At 40.8% G+C, this 25,163-nt stretch overlaps 1 protein-coding gene across 12 annotated transcripts in view; it reads right to left on the bottom strand.

Moving 5' to 3' along the window:
* Positions 1-25,163, bottom strand: part of LOC311270276 (uncharacterized protein) — a gene marked incomplete at its 5' end in the record, with an annotated part of 156,243 nt that overhangs the window by 34,514 nt on the left and 96,566 nt on the right. For 10 of the 12 annotated variants that reach the window (XR_014624232.1, XR_014624233.1, XR_014624234.1 and 7 more), the window contains one exon: positions 19,646-19,797. Of the gene's footprint in view, positions 1-2,004; positions 2,719-6,391; positions 6,535-19,645; positions 19,798-25,163 lie in introns of those variants that run through there. The other 2 variants (XR_014624242.1, XR_014624243.1) reach the window with 2 other exon arrangements.

Here is a 25,163-nt window from a genome sequence, read left to right on the forward strand (position 1 = left end):
ATCTTTGACAGTTTCTTAGCAGCTCCTGGCCCCTTAAACTGTGAAAGATTCCAGCGACAGATAGAGGGAACCCCCCCTCCACAACACCACCACCACCACCACCACCACCAACACCCACCTCCCCTCCATATCAGGCAGAATCATTGATAAAGACAGCCATTCAGGGATGACACTGATAGCTGCTCCAAAACCATTCGAAAAGTGATTTGCCTGCCATTTTAGCTGCTGCTGCCCTCTTTATGATGCACACGTGCACAGGAAGACAACGAGAGCGCTCAGACAGGAGGGATTAGGAGGGACCTCGACGGCCACAGATCGGTATTCAAATTTCCCCCAATTTATGTACACGAGACATTAAACGCAAATTAATCTTTACATCGTTCAACTTTAAATTTGTTTGAGAGCCTCAGTTTAAAGTAATTGCATTTACAAAAAAATCCACTTTATTATGACATCGTGTCAATTTAGGATGCGAGTATACACGTCAGGAATTAAACTGCTGTTTGCAGAAATCATTCACTCGATGTTTAGATGGTTTGATTCAGAGGAGCGGCTGCATACTGTTAGCCAATCAGGGCCCTGCGTGAAGAGGACTCTGAACGTTCATTCAACAAATGATTCAATTTATTTGTAAAACATAATGAAAAAAAATGACTAAGGGACCTTTAAAATCTCACACAGGGGACACAGATACACGCTCTGATATCAACTTCTTCAAACATTTACAGGAGAAAAGTTTAAACTGCTAATCAGTGAAGAGTCGGGGCATTTTATGCCTGAAGGAAACTAAAATAGGGAAAAATCCAGATGATTTCTTCGTGTATTGTTGAAAGTGTAACAGCTGTGATTTGTAGAGAAGCTGCATCTGGACAGACATTTTGAAAGCTCAGATATTTCTCTTCTAAACTGCAAAATGTTTCATGATGGCTTTAATCTACTGCGTCTGAAGGCCAACTCTGACATGAGATGGAGACACCGTCTCTTACTCCTCCGTCTCCTTCTGCCTCCTGCATCCCATCACCCCCTCCTCTCGCCTCCATCCCCATCTCGGGGTCCAAATGAATGACGCCAGCTGGGGTCGCCTGGCTGATGCTGGGCCCTGCTAGGTGGCATTGACAGCTGAATTATCCCACAGGCCGCGGCGGCTGATTATCAGCCGAGAAGTCATCAGGGCGTCCCGGCCTCCCCCACCCGACCATCTCTCTACCCCCCCACCCCGTCCTCTTCCCCGTCCCCCTGTCACCCCTTGTCAAGAGAGGGACGCCTTCTCCAAGCTCGCCGCACGGGTCTTCTTGACAGGTAATCTCAACAGTAACAATTACCACCATTACTGGCGTCATAAACAAGTGGCCGACCCCAAGCCAGGGCAATAACAAAGGCTTTATAATTCACCATGCAAGGCCATATAAATACATGCCAACAGGTAACAAGTAATCTAGCAGAGAGGACGAGGGCCGCTGCCCCCAGACGCTGGACTCAATCAGTGTGTGTGTGTGTGTGTGTGTGTGTGTGTGTGTGTGTGTGAAAGGTGAGGATTCAGGAGCGGATTGAAGTCTGAAGACGCACATTTTTAAATATAATCACACGAGGAAAAGGATTTTATTTGATGGGGTGCGAGTCACCTCTGCTTGATGTTTAAAAGCAGCCGCGTGCAGCGGAGCAGTTTTGTCAGGCTATTGATGAGGCCATTTTGTCTGAGGAGGATATCGATCCCGAGCACGTTATCGATTTAGCAATAGAGGCGATGCTTCACTGTAAATCTCTGATCATCAGAGGAGAAAGAGGTGGCGCTCGAAATGCATCGGATAAATTTCTTCCTGTCTGTCTGAGGAGCAAAAAAAATCCTGATGGGGAACAAAACAAAGAAATTATCATTAATAAAATAAATGTGATTTAAGGGAGGAGTCAAGTGAAATCAAGCCAAACATTGATGTGTTTTAATATTTCAGATAGAAAGATAAAACAATAAACTAACATCATAAATATCTTTAATTCTCATTCCCAACATTTATTAATTCTTCTATATTAATTGAAATATATTTAACTCCATGCTCGGTCTGTTCGTAATTGCACACATTTATTTAGCACATTAATTTAAGCCTGCTGACCAAAAAGCGCGTTGCGTCTTACCGGCTGAAGTTTGGGCCAGGCTGCTTCCTCTCCTCAGCAAAGCAAACAAGGCGCTGTGGCCTGGAGCGCTAAAATAATTTGAGACTCCCTAATGAGGAGAGCTGAGCAGCAATTAACACGTGTCAAAGTCGACATCATCAGGTGCCACTCTCATTTTCTTCCCAAGACTCAATGGATGTGTTTTTTGTTTTTTTTTCCTTCTCTGCCCGTTTCCTCTTGTTTATTTCCACCCGAAGGCGACGGAGGAAGAAGAAGAAGAAGAAAAAAAAGAGAGGTTTCCATTTTGCGGTGCGGCTGGACCGTGGCGCATTTAACGATCACTAGTTAACGCCATCGAAATTGTCACGCCGACGTCTCGCCTCATCCTTTATTCGTTTTCTTTCTTTCCCCCCTCGTTTTGTGTGTGTGTGTGTGTGTGTGTGTGTGTGTTGTTGCAGCGGCAGTCAGATCAGACAGGCCAGTTAACGGTGCATAATTCCTGCAGGAGCGATGCTCGGAGCGGAGAGACGAGAGGCGAGGAGGGGAGAGGAGAGAGGAGGAGAGAGGAGGGCAGGAGCTGCGGCGACAACGCTGATGCTCCTGTGAATCCTGCAGGGTTGTTTAAAAGAAAAGAAAAAAAAAATCCCGACGGATTAAATTCATATTTAGGACAAGCAACAAGAAAAATGTGTAATTTCTAAGAGGAAAACGATGTTTTTTTGTGCAACAGGAGTGTTTGTTTTTTCCATTATCTCAAAATTTGGTGCCAACACTGAGATTAAAACAGGAAATGTGTTAAATCAAGTTAAAGAAATTAAAGGAAATGATTATAAAGTTAATACAAATTAGGGGGGAAAAATAGCAAGACTCAAGGTTTTATTTATTTTTTCTTGGACTGATTTAAAAAAACAGGAAATTCATGAAAAATAATGTGTTTTTGTATTTCATTATTAATTTAAAAGATATAACATCAGGGTACAAAAATAAGAAACACTTCACACGCTTAAAAAATAAACAACTAGAGGACAGTGTTACAATATAGTAATAATAATTATAAAATGTGTAAATAATTTCCAATCACAACCGTCTTGTAATTGTTGAAAAATGCATTTTATTGCAGAATTAAAAAACAGGACATTTCATTTACATCTTTAAGTCTATAAAACACACCACAGCCTGATAATTAAAAAGCCATGTTCAGTGAGTTTAAATTTCCAAATGTGTCAAAACAAGTCACTGTCAAATTTCTCTATTAACAAAAAAAAATTACATCCATAATTAGAGGCCACAATGTGAGTTCTCAATTTAAATTTTTTATTTTTAGAGTAATAATTTGTGACAATTAAACGTCTGGAAAGTCTGGATGTGAAACACAGATGTGTTTAATCTCCAGATAATTTACCCTACAAATGTCAGAGTGCTTACAAAGATGAACAACAGGAAAAAAAAAAAAAAAAAAATCTACCTAGCAACAGCCGTCCAGAAAGTAAAAACACAACAACATTATGTAGCAACACTACAAACTCATCTAACAGCTCGTGTTTAACAGTTTCCATCTCTCTCTGTCTTCCTAGGTGAAAAAGAAAAAGAAAGAAGAAGAAGAAGAAAAGATGGAGGAGGTGTTTTGTTGTCATTCTTCTGACCTGAGCCGCTCATCTTCCTCAGAGCTCAGCGGGAGCTCGGCCGGCGCTCGCCTCGCCTACCCAGGGTCCTTTTGGTGTGTGCATATCATTTGCATACATTTCTCGCCGGCTGACGAGGCCTCGCTCTCATTAAAGCCTCGTCTCTCGAATTCCCTCCCAGAATCCTGCTGGTCCTCGCTGCCATGAATCCGTACCTGTGGCGGCGGTGGCCGCTGATGATGGCGTGCTGCTGTCCGAAAAGCAACCAGACGAGGGTGAGAAGACAGAGGGTGGGTGGCAGGGGGGGGAGGAAAGACAAGAGAGAAAAGAGAGGAGATGTATAGGAAGAAAGGGCAACAGTTTCTGTGCAGTGAAAACAAAAGAGAAAGCAAAGGAGGGGAGGAAAAAAAAAAGTGCAGTCGAGAGAGAGAGAGAGAGGATAAATGAGTCCTCTGTGTGCGGTGGAGCTCTCTCTCCCTCTCTCTCCCCCGCTCTCTGCATGTCTCTCGCTCTCTTTCTGACTCCTGAACCAGGCTCCATTTTGTGTTAAGCAGCTCCCTCTCATGACAGATCTCTGCCGGGGTCACGGGTCAAAGTTGAGGACAGGGTCAGCTGTAACACAACATGCGAGAGAACTCTCTGCAAACTCTCCCAAAATCTCTTCTCCTGTCGCTCGGTCGCTCTCGGGCCAAAAAAGCGCTTCACAAGCTCCAGGGTGATGAACTATTGCGTTGTTAAGTATTTAAAGATAAGCTTATCGTCAACAAATCCCACGAAAAGACCAGAACCACCAACGCATTACGGGACGCTCAGGCTGAAAGGAGGAACAAAAAAAAAAAAAGGGTGCATCTGTCGTGTGTGTTGCCTCACGTACGATCCAGGAAGTCCACTTTGATGAATGGATCCACAGGTTAGAAGTCTTATCAGACTCTTCAGACCCTGAAGTGATGAAAAGCAGATTTTTACAAGTGTGGAAAGTTCTGACAGTCGCTTCAGTGACCGCAGGGTAATCCAGCGTTCACGTTAGGAAGGGATTGTGAGCTCGCACATTTGATTAGCCGGCGTGGCCGCCTGCCTGCTGATGCTGCATCTGTTTGTTTTTTTCCCAGATGACCCTGCGTGTTTTTGTCAGAGCCCTCTGATTTGGCACGCTCGCTGCATCAAAACACTGACCTCAAGATATCACTGAGAGAATGTTTTAGTCCTAAATACTGTGAAGAAAATCACAAAATTGCCGGTGATTTGCATATTCACACGTGTTTGGCTATTGTCACGTTTCAGCTTGAATTTTAAAATAATGTCACATACTAACTCGATATTTTCTAACTAACTAATTTGGCTTAAAAAACGTTCAGGTGTAGTACATTTTTACATTTTCACATGTTAATTAGATGTGATTGGCTTCGTGGATTACAATCTCCACATGTGGAAAACTTTCCAACGTACTCAATTCAGCTGCAAGCCCATTAATGAGAGTACTGTTGTGTTTTTACAGATGTAGTTGTCAATGTCCTACAAAAATCAGTTTCACATACAAAGGAACATTTTCACATGTGAATTACATTTATTCATTTGTTTCTGGCTGTTCTTAACATGTGGAGACAAAACATGGCCACAGTCACAATTATTGTAAACTAAAATTTGTACGTGTCACATGTGAACCGGACATTTCCACAAGTGATACGTGGAAATTCATAAAGATTAAGCAACTCTCTGAAAAGTGATATGAACGACAATTTCCACATTTAAATCATACGTGAATTACACACGTTCGTATATTATCAGGAACCCAATTCAGCCCCAAGACCAGTTATTCTAATTAAAGATTACATCTTTAAAAGTTGTCAAATATGTTGTCTCATTAAAAAAAGACCAAACTATTTCCTGAAACAGCTGGGCGCTGTAGTGTAGTGTATAGTACATGTGTTGGGGACTATTTTCAACTGTGAATTAATGTACATTCCATGTATATTTACAGGAATAACACAAATAATAATAAAAAATAACCCAAAACAAAACCAAACCAAACTCTGCAGTGCAACATGTTCATTGTAATAGGAGTATAAGCCGTCCAGTGCAACTGTGTGGATCATTAATGTGTTTTTAACAAAGTTTCGGGACAATAACAGCTGTTTCAACCAAACATATATCAGGCTCAGATCAGACTTTAGCTACACAGATGAATTTTTGTTAGTAGTTCGACTCCCTGTTGGTTTTAGTATTTTCTTGAAAGTTGCCATAAAAAAAAGCAGAAGACTACAACCAGTCTTATCCTTTAAAAAGTTTGGTATGCACCCCGTGAAACAGAGAAGCAGAGGGAAGAGTACGACACACCAAAGGAATTTATAGACATACTGCACGTATGTAGCGCTCGCACAGGCATGGACTCACACACTCGCGCAAAACGAATCCACACATAGTACAAACATGCGGACGAACCACATCACTCAAACCTCCACACCACTGAACACAAGTGGAGGGCGAAACACAGAGAGAGAGCGAGAGAGGGAAAAAATGATGAAGTCGGACTTGAACATCAAACAATAAACAGTCCATTAAGTCTGTGGGTGGAAGGGTTTGGGGGGTGAGGGGGTGAGGGGGGGCGGGGGAGGCAGATATTGGGGAGGAGGGGGTGGAGGAATGATGAGAGTTTATTTAAAGCATGGTGACCCCGTGGCCGAAGGCTGCCTCGGTGCAGGGATGAATAAAACTTTAATGGCTCATAAAACACAGCGACCCCTTCTCCGAGCCCAGCTTCACAGCGTTTATTCCTGCAGGGCCCGGCCAATCAGATCGCTCCGATCTCCAAACACAGAGAGAGAGAGAGAGAGAGAGAGAGGAGAAACAGAGGAGAGTTAAAGGAATAGTTCAACATTTGCTTTGTCAGGGAGCACAACTTTTGTTTTTCGGCGTCTGTGCAGGCTTGATGGCAGTAAACAGTGAAGTACTACTGTATTTTTTACATTTTCTCTTACTGTTGTGGTTAAATGTACTACAAGAAACTTATATTTGGTTATGAAACAGTCTCAGTCTGATACTGATGCATCTATGACCTACGTAAGTGAACAAGACCATCAGCGTGATGATGAGCTATTTCTATATAGTTATTCTTAACGCCTGCCGCCAGGAACACGCTGCTCTGTAGTCTGGTGGTACGGCAGCAGATACTTCTGTATCGCTGGCAGAACATCTTGCTTATAAAGTAATATTTTATGTTGGCATGCAGCGAGACAAAAACAGGAGGATAAAGTTGGAGGCAAAGGGGAGAAAAGGGGACAGAAGTCACTGGAGGTTGAGAAGCAGAAAGAGAGAGCAAGGTGAGAAATGATAGCGAGACCACAGACGAGGCCGAGCTATTTATCCTGGTCGAGTTTCACACAGATGTCTGAATCACACACACACGCTGGCCCTTAACCTTTTTAGCACAACACTGCAAAGGTACAAACTATCGCCAGCGGTTTTAATCAAACCCATGTGAACTGTACCTTTTGCCAAGCACCATTTGCCTCTCTGGAAACGGGCCTGTGACAATCTGAGGCCGGGGTGTCAATCCACACCACCGTCACCCCGGGGTGCTGGGATCTGTAAACAAGCAGCTGTCACCTTGTTTAACACTCAGCCATTTTCACTACTTCACTCATTTTGCGGCGTTCGCAGAATGCCAGGAGTCGTCATGATGAAACGTTGAAGTGTCATAATGTGCATGTTTTTAGGAGCCACTCTGCCAGGATTGCTTCATCTACTTTGCTTTTCTACTTCAGTTAGAGACTACATTACCAAGAACACTTATATCACATCGCATATCACAACGCTAGATGCATCGTCTAGTTTGACACGCTGCACGTTAACAAGGTAACTTCCTAAAAAAGTGACATTAAAAACATTTGTGGACATGTTCCTAGTGCGTGTTTCAGTTTGATGTCATGTTTGGGAAGTGAGAGGAAAAGTCAAACACATTCGGGGAAAAGACATCTGGCAAAAACAGCAGAAAAACACGACACGTGATTGCGTGTTTTTCAGCTCATGCCAAATAACTTTTTTCTGTCGACAGCTTTGTTGACAAAATAGATGTGAACTGCTCTCTGTGACTATATCGGACAAAACTTTTAATGTGTTTATTTTTGTTTATGTGTGCGATACAGTCCCTGACCCGCCTCGCCCCTCTCTCCCCTCCTCGTTTGGCCCAGCGGGTGTCATTCTCAGGTCATGAGACTGTAAATATACACAGTTAGACCCCAGAGTCATAAATCAGAGTGAACAGCCTGAACTCCTACACGGACAGATAACACGAGACAGACATGAAACGCCTGCTGGAATATATAATAATAGCACATATTCACAGCTTACGGTGAGATAGTAACAGCGATCATGTCAACACAACTAACACTACCACTAATATTACATATCAGGTACATAACTATAAGAGTTAATACTGCTTTAAATTGCCACTATAGTATTACCTCCATTACTTCTGCAATATATTTAAATATCATTACAAACACTATTTGTACAACTCAGTGTTCCTACACCTTCGTAAACATAAAATTAAAGACTTTCCAACTCGGCATTGTTTGAGACATCAAGGTTAATTAACGTTTCAACAATGAGGAATTTAAATAATGAGAACTAGCAGCTCAACAGAAGCTCAGAGGCAACAAAGAAAGAGGCTTGAATGTGTCAAGCCCTTGATTTTCCCTCAAATTCACAAACTTTGAAGGTTTCAAGGACCCGTGGGAACCTTGACAGCTACTACAACTTATGCTATAACAACACACTTCTGTTGATATTGCCAGTGATGGCCTGTACTTAAGTACGATTCTGAGGTACTAATACTTTACTTGAGTATTTCCGTTTTCTGCTGCTTCATACTTAAACTTCACTACATGTTGAACACATACTTATTACAGGTTACATGCAGAGCAGAGCCAAAGCAGAGCATCTTTAAATGAATTTTCATCGGCTATCAAATTAAAAGAAATCTGATTATCAGGAACAAAATACTGTATGAACAGTTTATTTTTACTCGTGCTGAAGTACATTTAATATCAGATACTTTAATACTTTAAAACAAAGTAACATTTTAACACAATATCTTTACTTTTACTTAAGTGTGACTTTTGGGTCCTTTTGACAACACTGGCTATCACATCTTCTCATTACTACCGTTATTATTGTTCTTGCTCGCTGATTATAGTCATATTATTATTGTAAATATCCATAACACATATTTATTCATGCCATGACAAAATGTGTAAAGATTCATTGTCTTTGCGCCATCAGTACCCTAGTCATTATATTTTTTCAGAGAGGCTGTGATTGAAAACACAGATCAAACAGGACATTTCCACAAAAGATAACAAATCCATCTGAATATTGATGATCATGTTCATGGAAAGTCCTAAAGTAAAAGTTACCTGCCAAAGCTTGTCACTAAAGCCAGGTGTCAAGCAATATAAAGAAAACTGTTACGTTTTAAACATAGCTTTCAAATTACCCATCTCTCATTCTCACACTTTTCAAACACGTTTTACGACGCAGAAGGTATTCCTGCGTCGCTTCAAGGCAACCTGCCTCTTTAAAAATACTTTTTTATCCTTCTTGTAAAAGACAGAGCCGTCACTATTTTTCCTGCGCGTCTCTCAAGGGCAAAATGTAGAAACATGAGGAGGTTAAGAACGCTTTGTCACAATCAACAAAAGAGGTTAATTTAAAAGACTCAGAAAATATGTTTGTCAGTTTTAAGAATATTCAAGGGCGATTGAAAAGCCATTGTTGTTGTTGTTTCTTGACACCTTTGTTGATCTCTGTCATATTGTTTCTTTCCAACATGTCATTATAGGTGAGCAATTAAGCACATTATCCCATTTCGTCTGCTATTGTGCACAAAGTTTTTAATGATGTAGCGGTCGGAAAGTTTGAATTCTGATCTGTATGTAAGTCTCATTATTTGTACGTCTCTAATTAAAACAAAACTTAGGTTAGAAATGGATTCATGTTATGTTGAGACACAGACTTTGAAAGGCGCACGGACAAATTTAAATGTATTGCACATATATTTTCAACATTTCTACAACCCATGTCTGTATGTGAGCTGACTTTAATGTAAAGAAGTAGAGGGAAAGGTGGTGGTGTTACAGCTAGACAAGATGGCTGCCAGGACAGTGGCCGCTCTTCAAGATGATGTTTCAACTTTAGTAAGTGTGAACAGCTGGATATTTCTGGACAGTTTCCAGCTGTGTTTGTGGTGACAGACAATCCAGTCCCCAGATTAGATGTTGATAAAGTAGATTTCTGCAACTTTGTGTTTCTTTATGTTCAATTTTGTTTTCCACTGTGCTTATGATCTGGTTAGGTTTAGGCACAATAACCACTTGGTTAGGATATTCTGGTAAGTCTAAACGTGATCTTTTCCTAAACCTTAACAAGTGATTTTGTCCCTAAACCTGACCAGATCGTTAGCACAGCCTCTGAACGTATAACTGCAAAACTTAACTGAAAGAAACATAAAAAAGGAAAAGTTTCAACATATTTGTGGTTTTGCAGAAACTTACATTGCCAACATTTATTCTGGCGATTGTGTTGATGGTATATGTAATAATCTTTGTAAGGTTCGCATTTTTCTGATACATTAATCATATTTCCTTGTAATTCCTTTTGCAGAGAGCTGATATAGTCATGCATGCAGCCTGAGTAAATAATAGCGATCCAAACTTCAAGAAATGTGAACAAGAGTGCAGAACTTTGTGAGACACCACGACACCATCCAGCTGCCTGGTGTGAACATGTGCAACTGCTGTAAAAATGCATGCGTGCTCCAAAAAACTTCACATATAAATCAAATTAAATGAATCTCCCCGGTCAATATAATCTGCTGCGACTCCTGTCCAGAAAATCAGCAAAAGACTGCACACATCCAGCCTTTAATCATAATGACTGAGTTTTACTTGACCTCACCGGAGTCAGTCACTATGCACCGAAGTTCCCATTGCTAAATTACACAAAATAATATCATCCATTATGTCATTTATAAGTGGGACTTTGTGGATCAAACAAGTGAAAGTGGAACACAATATGAATGTATTTTATATCCAACACCCTGGCAACAGTTAGACAAAATATCTAGATCTAAGCTTTACATCATCTGCTGATATCAGGGGGCAGTTAACTTGAACTGCGTTACATTTACATCATTCCATCTGTGATCTCCGAGGCGGTAAATGTTTTTGCAGGCATTAACGCGTCATCAAAGTGTCCGAAATCCTAGAGGGTTTGATCCTCTGGATCTCTGGAGGGTCCGCGGACACAAAGCCTACAATTATCTCTCCGTTATGTCAAGTGCGCCTGAGCCAAAAATTGCTCGCCTTGGATTGTTCAGAGCTATCAGGTTCCCATGTGAAAACACAAGGACTATGACATCACTGCGTCACTTAGCTAGCTAGCTACCTCACACACACACACACACACACACACACACACACACACACACACACACACACACACTAATCCTTGGTCTTAAGCATGTGAGGCCTACACAGACTGTTCGTCGGTCTATTTCTCCATTATTGAACGAAGCGGGGGGGTGTTGGGAAAGGCAGCACCCTTGAAATGTGTCACCATAATGGCGCCAAAACAATTAAAAATGTATCATGAGAAAATGCTTCAGTTTTTCATGAGAGGAAGATTTAGATGTTCTCTAATGAAACCAGGGATCGATCAGCTTTTGTCTGAGTTTCATAAAAGTGAAATGAAGACTATAAAACTCTGGTCTCTTGTATAACATGGTACAGTACATACTTACACATGCTTCTTCGCCACACACTAAAAACTCAATCTGTGCCTGTTAATGTATGTTTAATGTCACTACAGCGTTTGGGTTGAAATTGGACTACTTTCAAACCCAGAATATTTCATCTGCCCAGTGAATTGTTTCCTTCACAGCGTGCAAAAATGACTTTGGATTGGAATGTGACATTAAATCTCTCCAGTGTAATAAAAAAAATAAATAAAACAAATTGAAACCATAACCACTGCAACCAATTATAATGCAACAAAAATCTTCACAGCCAATAAGGCTATTTGTTTTCAATCAAGCAGTAATTTAAAAGAAATCTCCGAGCACACAGTTTACACCCAAAAGTTGTTGCATTTATTGCTGCAGGAGGGAACTGTTAACACCACCCACCCATCTCCACATGTAGTCCTGTGGAGTCCATCACTAATTTTTGGTGAAAAACAAACTCTTGGACCGCTAAGATAGAAAGCTAGCACTCAGTAGAGCGTACAAGACTCCAGTAACCAGATAAAACATATTTAAATCTGCCAGATCCAGATTTTTATTTGGATCCACATAAAGTGTACTCACTCATAGATACCAGACACTTAAATACACCACAAGATCCATGCAATATCAACGGGAATATTGAAGGATGTTTTATCTCGCAATGATCAGTTAATGGGTTCTGTTCTGGGCCCGGACCCCTCCTCCAATCCAAATTTCGTGTAAACCCGTTCAGTAGTTTTTGTGTAATTCTGCCGACAAACCAACAAACTAACAAACAAACGGGCCTGAGTGGAAACATAACCTTGTTGCTGGACATAAAAATGAGAAAGCTATTAGTAACAAACCCTGCTTTAAATAAGAATTAATAAGCTTTATCGTGTTATAATTGCCTAAAAACAAAACATCAGTCTTAACTGAACTGAATGTAGTAAAACAAATCTTTAATGTATTAAACAGACACAATTAAATGAAGAGTTTTAGCAAAGTATCCAAAGTCATTTCACTTTAACGGCACCCTGAAGGAGTAAAGAACAGACATTAATTGGGATGTTTTTATCACAAAACAGCTCTCCTGTTTCAGTGTGTGTCTCACCTATCGGTCCGCTGTTACAAGTGTCAGCTACGTTCATGAGTTTCCATACCACTGATGCAATTAGCAAGGTTACCACTTTGAAAACAGGGTGAAACAGGAAGGAACCGGCAGAGGTGAGAAAGAGACAGAGAGATAAACAAAAAGCCTTCATTTCAGTGAGAAACCAGACTGTAGTGTGAAAGAGCTGCATTGTAATATCATCAATGAAATAATACTACTGTCCTGCTCATCGAGGTGCAGCGCTGACTGGATTCTGATGTATTAACAACGTTCAACAACATTCAACGACCACAAATAGAGTCCTCAAAATAAGATGTTGTTGTAATAGATCTATTAAAATGTTTAAGAGACAGAGACAACATGGATCCTGCACACTTATTATTATGATCCCACTAAGTTTAACTTCTATTTTCTCTCACATCTTAGCCACAGTGGTCCATTCTTAGTCAGTGTCATATATTTAAAATAATACTGCCGTGACCTTGTGTAAAACTAAAGAGGAAGCTAAACCAATGTTGTATCAAACCGTAATTCCTAATTTTACAGAGGTCATTATTCATTCCCCCTCCATCTTAACTCTGACAGTTTCCCTTCTCTTTAACTGCCACCATCAACCGCAAGCGTAATAACACGCACTTTCATAAAAAGCACACACACACACACACACACACACACACACACACACACACACACACTTAGTAATAAATTACCAAGCAAATGCAAATATCACATCAAACTATGCAGCATGACTTTCACCGCTGTCATTGGAAATGTGTCCCGTCACTGCTGCAGAAACACAAACGGACCGCTCACTCACCGGCAGCCTCGTGATACATTATTTTGAAATGCCTAAACGTTCAGGAAGAGTCGGAGAGACTGATCGAGATGTTCGGTTCAAGAAGAAACCGCGGAAATTTGTACTGTGTAGAAAAAAACAACTCTTTTATTTCTCTCTGTAAAGATTGACAAGTAATTAAAGTCTGAAAATTAAGTTATGTTGATTTCAATCATGAAAATAATTGTTTACCTTATTCTAATTATAATCATGTTATTAGAGTGCATGTACATAACTGTATGGTTCATGAAACCAACCGTTTTTTTTTTTCTGAACTGTCAGAATTTTAAAAGTCTTGTGGACGAGTCGTGGCTCACTTCAATACATCATTACATCAATTTTTCCAATGTTTAATAACAACGCTTTCAAGGTGAAACTAGAAGTATATTATGACTTGTTGTCAATAATTGTATCTGTTCTTATATGGAAACAAAATATTCTAAAGATATAATATGCAACATTTCTGCAAAAATAATCTAATAACAGTTAATCCTTTGTTATACATTCTGTTGAGTTGTGAACTTACATGATCCCAAATGTTTCCTACAATGTTCATAACCAGAGAAATCTGTTTTCTCAAGGTAATGGTGCTTTTTTCATGCAGTCACTTGTACGTGATTAAACATTACGCGAATAAAACTTTTGAAAATGACCTCGAACATGAACTTTTCTGCCTCAGCGTGGGATCATGTGAGCTGCTGATGAAAATCTCTCTATGTGACTGCTTATGTCCTTTGATTTGTTTTGATTGAGCAACCCTGAGCGTCACAAATTACATGCTGTGCATTTAAGATTGACTGATAAGGACACAATTAGATTTTCATTTGAAAGTAAACGCTGTCGTGCTTTTAAGTGACAAGTGCTCCAGGTGGAAGTGAGAGGAACTTCAGCAGAACCTCCAGAGATCAGGCGCGAACTAGTTTCATCCAGATTTGCGGTGATAGAAAGAATAAAGGAGGATTCTTTCAGTTGATAAAAACGAACTTCTGTTATGACAGTCTTTGGTTCAAAAAGGTATAAACTAAGTGTCCTCTCTCATGTCGCTACTGGAAAAATTGCGCCATAACATTACATGTGCACATTTGGCAAGTTATCCACGGAAACCAAGGAAAACCTCCTCCAGCAAATATCACAATTGACAACTACATTGCAAACAGCTTACTTGTGACAGCCCTAAAATGTCTTAGACTGAGGTTATTGTACTTAAATATATTAATCAAATCACGGTGCGCAAAAATCATCCACCGGACCATCGTCATAAAAGAAAGCTGAGATTATTTTTGTTCGTGTGCGTTGTCGTTCCCCCATCCCACAGCAGACAGATCCTCATCAGGGTCACTGGCTGGTAATTGGACGGAGGTGTCTGTGATTAAAATTCATATTTTACACCCCCCGTCACATTTGCATAGCCACGGGACAGGCCTGCAGCTCCAGCGTGCCTGGGACCGAGCTGGTGGTGTCTCTGTTTTTTATGAAGGGTGGGATGCGTGAACACTACTCACACATCAGTGCACGTGTGAACGCACGTAAACACATATGCATATACACGACTACTAACGACACACTCGCAGTCGCCCCGTGTGCCTCCTTCCTCTGCCTTGTTCCAGCTGAGTAAAACCAGGCCCGCGTCATTTCACCTCAGGGTGCCTGCAGGGGTCAGAGGTCATGTGTAATGGCCCAGTGCATCTCCCAGAACAGTAAGCCTACTCCAGGAGCTGACACACTCCGCTACTCCCTTCGCCCACCGCCCAGTCCTTTTATCAAAGCCGATACAAAGACAAGGAGCGCGTGTGTGAGCCAGCCAAAGATCACATTCAGAGTTTGAAGTTGCTGAACCATGAGGTGAGAAGGAGCTGTGACCATCACAGTGCTACTACTGAATCTGCACATCCGGGCCTTGACTTGGATGTCCCGTTTGTTATGAGACTTAGTTGATATCTTTGTGAGCATTGTGAGAACTCACAAAAAATATGTTTTGGTGTTGTGATATTTCCTCTGATGAAACCACTGGAGAGTCTGCCAAAATGAAGCAGGACTAAGACGTTCAGTAAGAGGAGGTCGATTGCAAAAAAAAGTGCCTTGGGCATCGTTAAAGGTTACACAACGTAGTTGAGAAAGCATGAAGAAAAACACATGACTCCTGAAGAAGACGTCACAGACTGATGATACTTCACAAATGAAGGAAGAACAGGATGAACTTTCACTGCCTATAACCAGCTGCTTACCCGCTGCAGTTGCACAGATACACAGACACGCTAATGCTAACACACACACAGAGCGACACAACACTTAATATTAGAAAATTCTTAATTAGCAGGAGTGTCTCCGTCCTCTGGGTCCACATGCCAGTCATCCACGGCTGTGACGAGTCTGTCCACATTAGCATTAGCATGACCCTCCTCCTCCTCCTCCTCCTCCTCACTGTCCACTCCACTGCTCAACACACAACCACTCAAGCATGGACACCCTGCTAATTATGGCTTAATGTTTGTGCGTGTGTGTGTCTGTGTGAGTGCACACCAATCAAAGGTACATGACTTGATGGTTGACACTAACAGTCTGCAAAAAAAAAAACAAAAAAAAAAACAAACTGCCATGTGCAAACGTTCTCAATTCATCACCACTCTGCAGCAATTAAGAACAGAGGATTATAAAGTAATCACTGAGCTGATTATTCAACTATTTATTCATCTTTATCTGTTAGTAGATACAGATTTAAAAAATAATAATTAAATTACTTTTTCCAGTAAATACTCTATTGTACAGTACACTGATTATAGTTTTTAACATGTTAAGTTATTTAATGTTTTATAAGTAATTACGTCAATAAACTAACCTACTGGTTTGGTTACTTGCTGGGACATTTTTCAATAATTTCATTCAAATCAAGTACAATATAAAATAGTAATGTTAACATACGCTTACCTTTGAATTCAATTGTTTTTGCAACTCAATATTTAAATGATTTATTTAAAAACACACAGCAGTTTGAATTAACTTCTCGGATCGGAGCTTCCCCGTTCAAATCAAGACTCAAAATGGGAACGCTTTATCATAACAATCATTAATAAATGGTACATTTATGGTTTAGTCAATATAATTTTATCTTAACACATGACATGCTTTATTAACATTTGTATGTTTATCATAAAGTTGATGTTTATAAACTTTTACAACTGTTTAATAAATGGTTTATAAAGCATCCCATTGTTTGTTTAACTTTAATAGTTAATTTACTGTTAATTCACTATAAGTTTACCCTCAAAATAGAACAAAAGGCCGGTGATTAACATATTAAAACAGAGAATACAAACATTTGATGAGGAAAAAATGAATAATCAATAAATTATATTCACTGATTGTAACATTTCACTAAAACATATTTGTCAACAGAGGAAGTCTTGGCTCAAGAAATACATTAGAGACGCTTCCAAGCGATTTCAGGAAGCGAACATGTTCACTCACTAACTCTCACTACACGCCAACTCACACACACACACACACACACACACACGTGCATTCACAGACATATATACGTCCACACACTCATCATATCACTGTTGAAAGCCGTATATAGGAGACAAGTTACAAAAAAGGTGTTGACATTCATATGTAAATACGAAGCGGGGCGAGGCCGCGTCCGCAGGCGCCAACACGCTCCTTTGTTCGTCTCCAGTCAGATACACTCACCCAGAAACAATGAGGGGGAGAGGGGGGGGAGAGGAGGAAAGGGGGTCAGGGGTATGTGACCAACCCCAACCAACCCTCCTACCAATGGGGGGGTCACGACGGGAGGGTCAGAAGACAGTGAAGAGGGTTAAAGGTCAGCAGCGAAAGAGTGTATGTGTTTGTGTGAATGTGGCTCCAGCTATTGTTTCCCACCAGTGTGTGTGTGTGTGTGCGTCTTATTTCCTAGTGCTTACATCTTTCAGTAAGAGATCCCATTAGTGCTCCATTAACCAAAATGGCAATAAAATTACCAACAATGAAAACCAAATTAAATAGTTATGGACCAACTTAACTCTTAAAGTTGTATACTGAGGGAATTATGCACTCAGGAAAAATCTGAGGGGGAAGCGGCGGGAGGATTACGGATCGGAACCTAAACGCAACATACAACAGCGTTTCTGTCTGATTCAATCGATGTACGAGTGGGTTTAAGTGAGTGGGAATTTTCTCACATGGTGTAAACGGCCGAGTTACCGCACGATTATGAAAGTCATTAGGAGAGGCTCTAAACATCTCAGAGCAATTTAGAAAATACTCAAGGACACATGAGGTAATCGCTTCAGGGTGCCAACTGGCTTCAACATGACAGTTACGATTAAAAAGATTTCCACACACACACACTCGCGGACGCACACACACACACGGAAAATATACATTTCTGCACATGCACACGTATAGATTCATGCAAATAAACACACATGTGCATGTGACACGTATATACACACAACTTCAAACTTCTCTCAACTCACATATCTGATCTGACCTCCCCTTCTCCACACACACACACACACACACACACACACACACACACACACACACACACACACACACACACACACACACACACACACACACACACACACACATGCCGACTCCTCTCATACACCCACACAGCCATTATAACTAGCATAAACAAGAATGACAAGTTGAGATTAATGAAGGGCCCGGCAGTGACAGACCAATTTAATTGTCAACCATGATGGCTGTTGAACTCCACCAGTGTATTTATACAAGGTTACCACAGTGCCTTAAAATGTTGCTAATTGATCATGACCAATAAGTAATTAGAAAAACTGATAGTGTGTCCTTCCTCCACACGTGTCAAAGGCACGCACTGTCACAAGGGGCAGCTGAGGCGGGGTGATTGAGTCAGAGAATAATGAGTGAGAGGAGAGAGATTTGAGATAATGTGTGACATTTTATTGCTGGAGTCACATCAGCAGAGAGGCTTTATACTGTAGCAGAGGAAAACACTGTGGCAGCTAATGTGCTCTGTTTTTTATTCTGTTTTCAGTCTTGTCTCAATCAAAGACAAGTGATTTTATACATATTTCAAAGGCCTGAAGTTACATTTCAGATCAACATCGGATTTGGAAAGGAATCTCAAAAAGTAGCCTCAATACATAACTCTTTGTATGATTTACAGGCGATCCAGACGCACAAAAGACATTATAACGTTTCTGTTTGTTTGTGGCGATACTAAAATTCCTCTCATGTTTCGCTTTCTTCTCTATGTTGTTGAGGAATCTGTAAAGAAATGGGCCCACAGCGTGCGTACATGTGTGCACACCTGAGAACTTGCAAATTATCTCATGCATATCCAACTGCCAACAATCTTGGCTTGACACAGTGGATTAATAAAATGCAATGTGAAGTGCCACAGGTTTAGACCTGCAAAAATGCACCTCTTAAAATCTAATCTTCGGAGGTGGAAATATGAAGTATGTAGTAATGAAAGAAATGAGTTAGAAGTTAACAAAAACAGTAGAACAATTCTGCTCAGTACTGAAACCAAGACAATGAACTGTAATCCAAGTCTCTGCAAGCCCTGAGATCTCAAACTGATTTGAAAAGGTGGTTTTTACACCGTCGATGCGCTGTAGAGCTCGTGTACCAACTGCAGACGGGGTGTGCGCTAACGCTTTTGGCTTAGCAGCTACAGTGAAGATATGAGCTCAACAAAGGGTGTAAATAACGTCTTTTAGGTTCTCAGGGCTTAGATATTATGCTATTGAGGCTATATGGAGCCATTTAAAAAAAAAAAATCTATCTCCATCTCCAAATCTCCGTCTACTTCAGTTGTTTAGGCGACTGCTGCAACGCTGTTTTGCTTTGACACTCCAGAAATGTTTTGCAGACTACGAAACTTTCACTTGATTTTCCATCAGCATGGGGTCAAGTAGGACTGAAATTTCATATCTGTGTGAACTTTTCTTTTAACAAGGAGAATAAAATGGCTGAGAGAGTGTGTCGTCTTTGAATCTTAATCTAATATCCAGTGTAAAAGGCTAAATTCTGCTCTGAACTCACAGTTTACAGAGAGTGTGTAATACCTCAGCTTGATTAGATATCAAACCTCCAGATCTCTGATGTCATGGTTCCCTATTTCCCTCAAATATTTAACTTCAGCTTTCCTCCTTGAACTTATCTGAAAAGGAAAGAAAAAAAAAAAAGATCTGCTCCATCTCCCGTCTTACCTCGCACTTGTTCTGCCTGCCAGCGCCGGTCCGATCGCAGCCCGGTTCCCAGGAGGTTTTTACTGGGTTATTCTAACCACTGAGAGCTGACAGTGGCCTTGGCTCCCTGGCTTGACTTCACGTCCTCCGCTGGCAGCCCAAGGCCTGGCTCACTGGGAAGGAATGTGTGAGAGAAAGACAGTGTAAATAAATACTGTAGGGTCGAACAGTGACACCACAGCCAGAGGAGACCCCGGTGTTAGAGAGGGAGTTTGAAAAAAAAAAAAAAAAAACGATCTCGGCGGCTGGAGAGAAAGCTGAAAACCATTTTAACCACCTGTTTCATTGGAAAAATGAAGGTTACGGATCATTTGTACTTGATATAAATATTTGAAATGAGTTTACACATGAAGACACACGTACCCACACTGTCATGTATCAGATCAAGGTACACATGCGAGTTAGCTGTATATTAAATATCAGATATACACACAGACATTCACAGAAAATAATAAACACATGCTGGGGATCATGTCGAGTCTTCTCTCCAAGAATACACAGTTTTCTGATGAGAAACATTTCCTGATTAATTCATCGCACAGACAGAAAGTCACATGAGCCTTTTCTGATATTTTATAGGACCTACGAAGTCGCTAGGAACTAAATAAGGAAGTGCATTTTTTTTTTTTTTTTTTACATTTCCAGTGCTTCTGTGAAGGCTAAACAATCTAAGACCGATAAATTCAGAAGCGATGGCTGGGTTTGAGATGTAATTTCTCATTCAGCAAGACATTTGAATGTTGGAAAGGAAGTGTGCAGAGCTGGAAACCAGGACAGAAACTGACTTATGATCAGTTTTGATCTCAAGTATTACTTAAGCAGAAAACCATGTATATGAGCAGTTATTTAAAACCTTACCGTGACGTGGAAATGATCTTATCTGTAAGGGAAGTCTAGACTTTACTTGATGCGAGTGATTTTCCTGCTGGCTGTGTAACGATGAACTTTGCATGAGTTTAATGGACGATGTGAAAGGGATTATTAATTAAAGGGTTAGGTATTAGCAGACGTGGAGTCACTATTAATGCTGCGGCTTTTCTTTTTCTTTCCTTTAAGTTTCAGGTCAGATTATTTATTTTTAATATCAGCCACAGTTCTGTCTTTCTGCCCAACCTGTCACTGTGGCATAAACACACTCAAAAGCTGCGTGTTATGCTTTGTGCGTCAACCTAACATTTACATATTTAACCAAATATGTGTTGCCTGGATTAAACCTCCTCTACATTTGCCGGGACGGTCCCATTTCCAACTTCCAATAAGTTATTTTGCATTTTATCATTTCATATTCATACTCTGAGCTTTTCAACAGCTGTTTCCAGCATTTGAGAGACAAGGAAGAGCACTGGAAACAATATGATGACTTTGGTAAAAGTTTCCTACCATCAACACAATGTTTACTTTCGTTTGCCATGATTCAGTGTCATGTGATGTCGACTCGGCAACTCGTGTACCAAAAATCTCTGGCTTTCTGAGTTGTTGTTCAAACTTGAGAGGGCATTTGCGTACATTTTTCCCAGTAAGAAAAACGTTTTTCCAATAATTCTGACCTGACTAAACCCTCAATCGTGCTGCCAATATATGAGGAGCGATCCCACAGCAGGTGCCGCCACTTTCAGTTGATCTGACACAGAAGTTATAAATGAAATTCTTCTAACCTGCTTAAAATTTGTTTGTTTTCTCTCTTGCCCACTTTCTGTCTATATATCAGTTGTTTTGAGTCATTAGAAAGTTTGTTAAATCACTGTACATACAACATCAGAACAATAAAAATCCTGTTCTAAGACCTAATATCTATAATAGACAACTAGTACCTTCCTGCAGTCTGAATGTTGTTCAGAAGTCGAAGCAGATTTGAAGCTTTTGTTTGATCACTTAGTGACATTCACAGGAGAAACATGAACTGTTTGCAAAAGGGTTCAAATCCACTAAAAACAAAAGAAAGCCAACACTCGGTCCAGTGTAATTACCACCATACTTAGTAACCCTGCTGGAGCTGACGCGAGTGAATAATCTATTTTAAGAGGTCATTTGTCTCCATAGCACATGAAGCAAGTAGAGCCAATCAAATCCAATCAAAATGTTAAAAGGAAGTAATAAATTAAGAACAAAGTTATGCTGCTTTGTTGTTCACAACATCTCTGAAGTTTAGATTTGAGAAGAAACAGCATTACTGGTGGCTGTTACGTTGCACAAGGATATTTTTGGATGAAATTTATTTGGGCATAATGTGTCCTTGGAGCACCGTCCTCCAAAGGACAAGATTTCTAACAAAAGGTATCGATTCATAACCTGCAAACACTGAAACTGCTTTGCACTGGTGATCAAATCGTGTACTTTTCGTCTTCAGTTGGGGCATTTCTACAAAAAATCCAGGGCACCAGAGCTACACAGTCACCGTGTATCAGTGAGGTGTGTAGAAAAGTTTAAACTAAATCATAATCGGATGCTTGACAGCCCCTCATGTCCATATTTGGTCATAAATGATGCAGCAGCCATGTGAAGTGATCTCACTCTCTTCAAAAGGACGGCTCTCTTTCTGTTTATAATGTAAATGACAACTTTTAGTGTAAATCATATGTCACACTCTGCGTGGTGTGAGCTGAATCCAGTGTTGTGTTTGGGTTTCACACATATCACCTGCTTAGTGAAGCTGCCGCTGAGTTTATATTAAGAAAAGAGAGAAGGTGTTACAACCGGGGCGGCTGTAAGAGTATATATCACAACAGATGAGTAAAAGGTATTATTGTAGCACCTTTTGGGACGATGGAAAAGAAACTGAGCCAAATATGAGAGAACCAGACGGTTAGATGTTGATTTTAAGCATTGCGCTGACGTCAAGCATCCATAGAGCTGGTGGAGCCAGGTGAACTGAAGTGAGGTCCGCATATGGCTGTATGGACGTGGGTTTAACCATCCGACAGCCACCAGGTCCTCATGCTTGGGAAGCTATATTCTGAACAGATGCTCACATTTCTTCATGTTTTCTTAGCTGGTGTAAAGGCCTGACAGATAGGTCCAGTGCATGACGGCACCTTGGATTTACTTACGACTTTTTACACCATCAGGAAAACACAGTCGTTGAGGATAGAGGCATATGTGGAGGGGAGAGGTGCAGGCAGAGATGAGGACAGAGGATAAACCCAGAGCAGACTAGAGAGGATGCCCCAAAATTGTGCAAGATGGAAACGAGCAATTAATGATGATGTGAAATGGCGATGATGATGATGATGATGATGATGATGATGATGATACAGTAACTTCAGCCTCTCTTTCAAATTTACTGCCAAATGAATGTTGCTCGAGCGCTGCTTGAAAAAAGATGGATGGAAAAGCATTTATGCGCCAAACATCCTTAAAAAGGTCAAATCTGTGTGTAAAGTTGATTTTTCTCATGCTGAACTCGTCAAATGCTGATGCTGTGGGATGGTGGCCGACCCGCCCTACAAAACCAAAGCGTCAGCGTTCGAGGAGTTTGGGAGGAGACTCAAAAGTCAACTTTTCTTCGGCAAAGTTTGAGTGTCCAACCTATAAGTTATGTTTTCGTCACTGCCAGATCGGTCGTAGTACAGATATTTGAGCCGTGACTGAATGTCGATTGTACCGTGTCCTACTGAAGACAAAACCAAACTGTTAGTCGATATTAGTGGGTTTTTTGTCTGGTGTTAAAAGGGCAAGAGTATGAATTTAAAATGACTTTTTACTGACTGTCTATAAAGCAAAGACACACTCAGACACAGAGTTCAAATCCTTTTTGTTTGCAAGATTTGTTGTCCTAGAAACTTTTCCACTTCACAGTAGCTCAGACCCCGAAAAAGACACTGAAGGTGTGATTGCACCATTAGATGTTCTGAGCCCTGATTAATTAAAGTGGCGACACATACAGGTTCGAGCAGCTGATACACAACGCCAAAATATATCACCGCGTAAGCATCTCTGTCAATAGGAGTCACCTCTGTTGGCATTTGACATCGCTGATAACCCAGCAGCAAATGCACAACGCTTCCATCTGTATGCATCGCTAAAAACATGCGTTCAAGAATTGCCCATGACCCTCCCCATTTTCCCAAGTTGTCTTGGGGCCTGCTGTTAGCGTAAAGGCTAATGACATCCAGGGGGCTGGGTGTGTGTACGCCTGTTGGTATGGGTGTGTGTGGAGGGGTAAAAGGTGTTCACCCTATCACTTGCTGAGTTGATACCAACCTCTGCAGACACCTAGGCTCAGGAGGGAGGGTGTGACCTCACCCCTGACATAGGAGTCGGCACCTGTCACGTACACTAACACTCGCACATGCAACAAACACACAAAATTGTAGGGTATTGTACAACGGCAGCATGCAAAATGCTTTCAGCCATACACTTCCGAAAACACACACAAACACATCCTCCCCAACGCTGTCTGCCACCTCCAGCTCTCCTGTAGGCAGCCGGCTGGCGAGCACAGTGGGCAGCGTTGGATAAGAGGGCATACACCGGCTATGTTTCAAGGTAAGGTGTGTAACAGCAGAGGAAATCAGGGAGCGGATTACAGTCTCGTTAAGTAAATAAAACATCAGGACATGTATTATGAGAGAACTGGGTAATTGGTGCGTGTCTAAGGTTTAAGTAGAGGAATGTAGAGAAACAAGAGCTGCACAGGAATCATTTAAGGACTGACGCAAGAAAACAAAAGTGCAAGTAATGGACAGGGACGCAACATTGCGAAATGACACAGAAGGAAAGTCGAGAATCATCAATCAGACCTCGATAATCCAAGGTAAACATTTAATTTATCTTTGGGTTCAAGGTCTGCACAACCTAATGTGACTTTAATGGTAAAAACGGTCCACAGAGCATATCTAGACAGTAAAAGGCTGCCCAGAATTAAATATCTAATGACATAGCAACGTTCTGTACCGAAGAGACGTCTTAATACATTTCTTAAAATGATCTGTTTCACATTGTTGCCTGTTGCTATTAGTGTTTCCTCTCCGCGTTGCCAAAACAGCTTCACAGAGCCGAGGAAAAGTAACAGAGACTGAGAGGTGAAAAGTGAACGAGATAGATGAGCCAAAACCAATTCAGGCTCTGCAGCTCTCTTGATGATCCAAAATAAGCACTTGACCAAAGCTAACATCATAGACTGGAGCTATATTTATGGTGCAGATAAAATATTTATATAGTGAGTCATAAAGTCTGGTCCTGGAAAACAGCTGCAGGGGTATTAAGACACTGCAAGATTTTGGCAATTAAAATACTTCATTTCTCTAGCAGGATATGCTATTACACATGCTTTGCTATTTAGGTACATGGTATGAAAAAAAGCTCAAGCAGCTTCCAAGCTATCATCTCTCCAACTGACATTCACAGTGTGCTTATTTGTCATTTAATGCTTGAATTTCTCTTTTTTGTGTGCGCACTACCAGACATATTATTTAACTTATTTGTGTTTCTTTAGTTTTATTATTTTATCAAGGTGATAAATGCAGATTACAAACAAGCA

This window comes from Pagrus pagrus (assembly GCF_965226575.1).
Source record: "Pagrus pagrus genome assembly, chromosome: 15".
Taxonomy (NCBI): Eukaryota; Metazoa; Chordata; class Actinopteri; order Spariformes; family Sparidae; genus Pagrus; species Pagrus pagrus.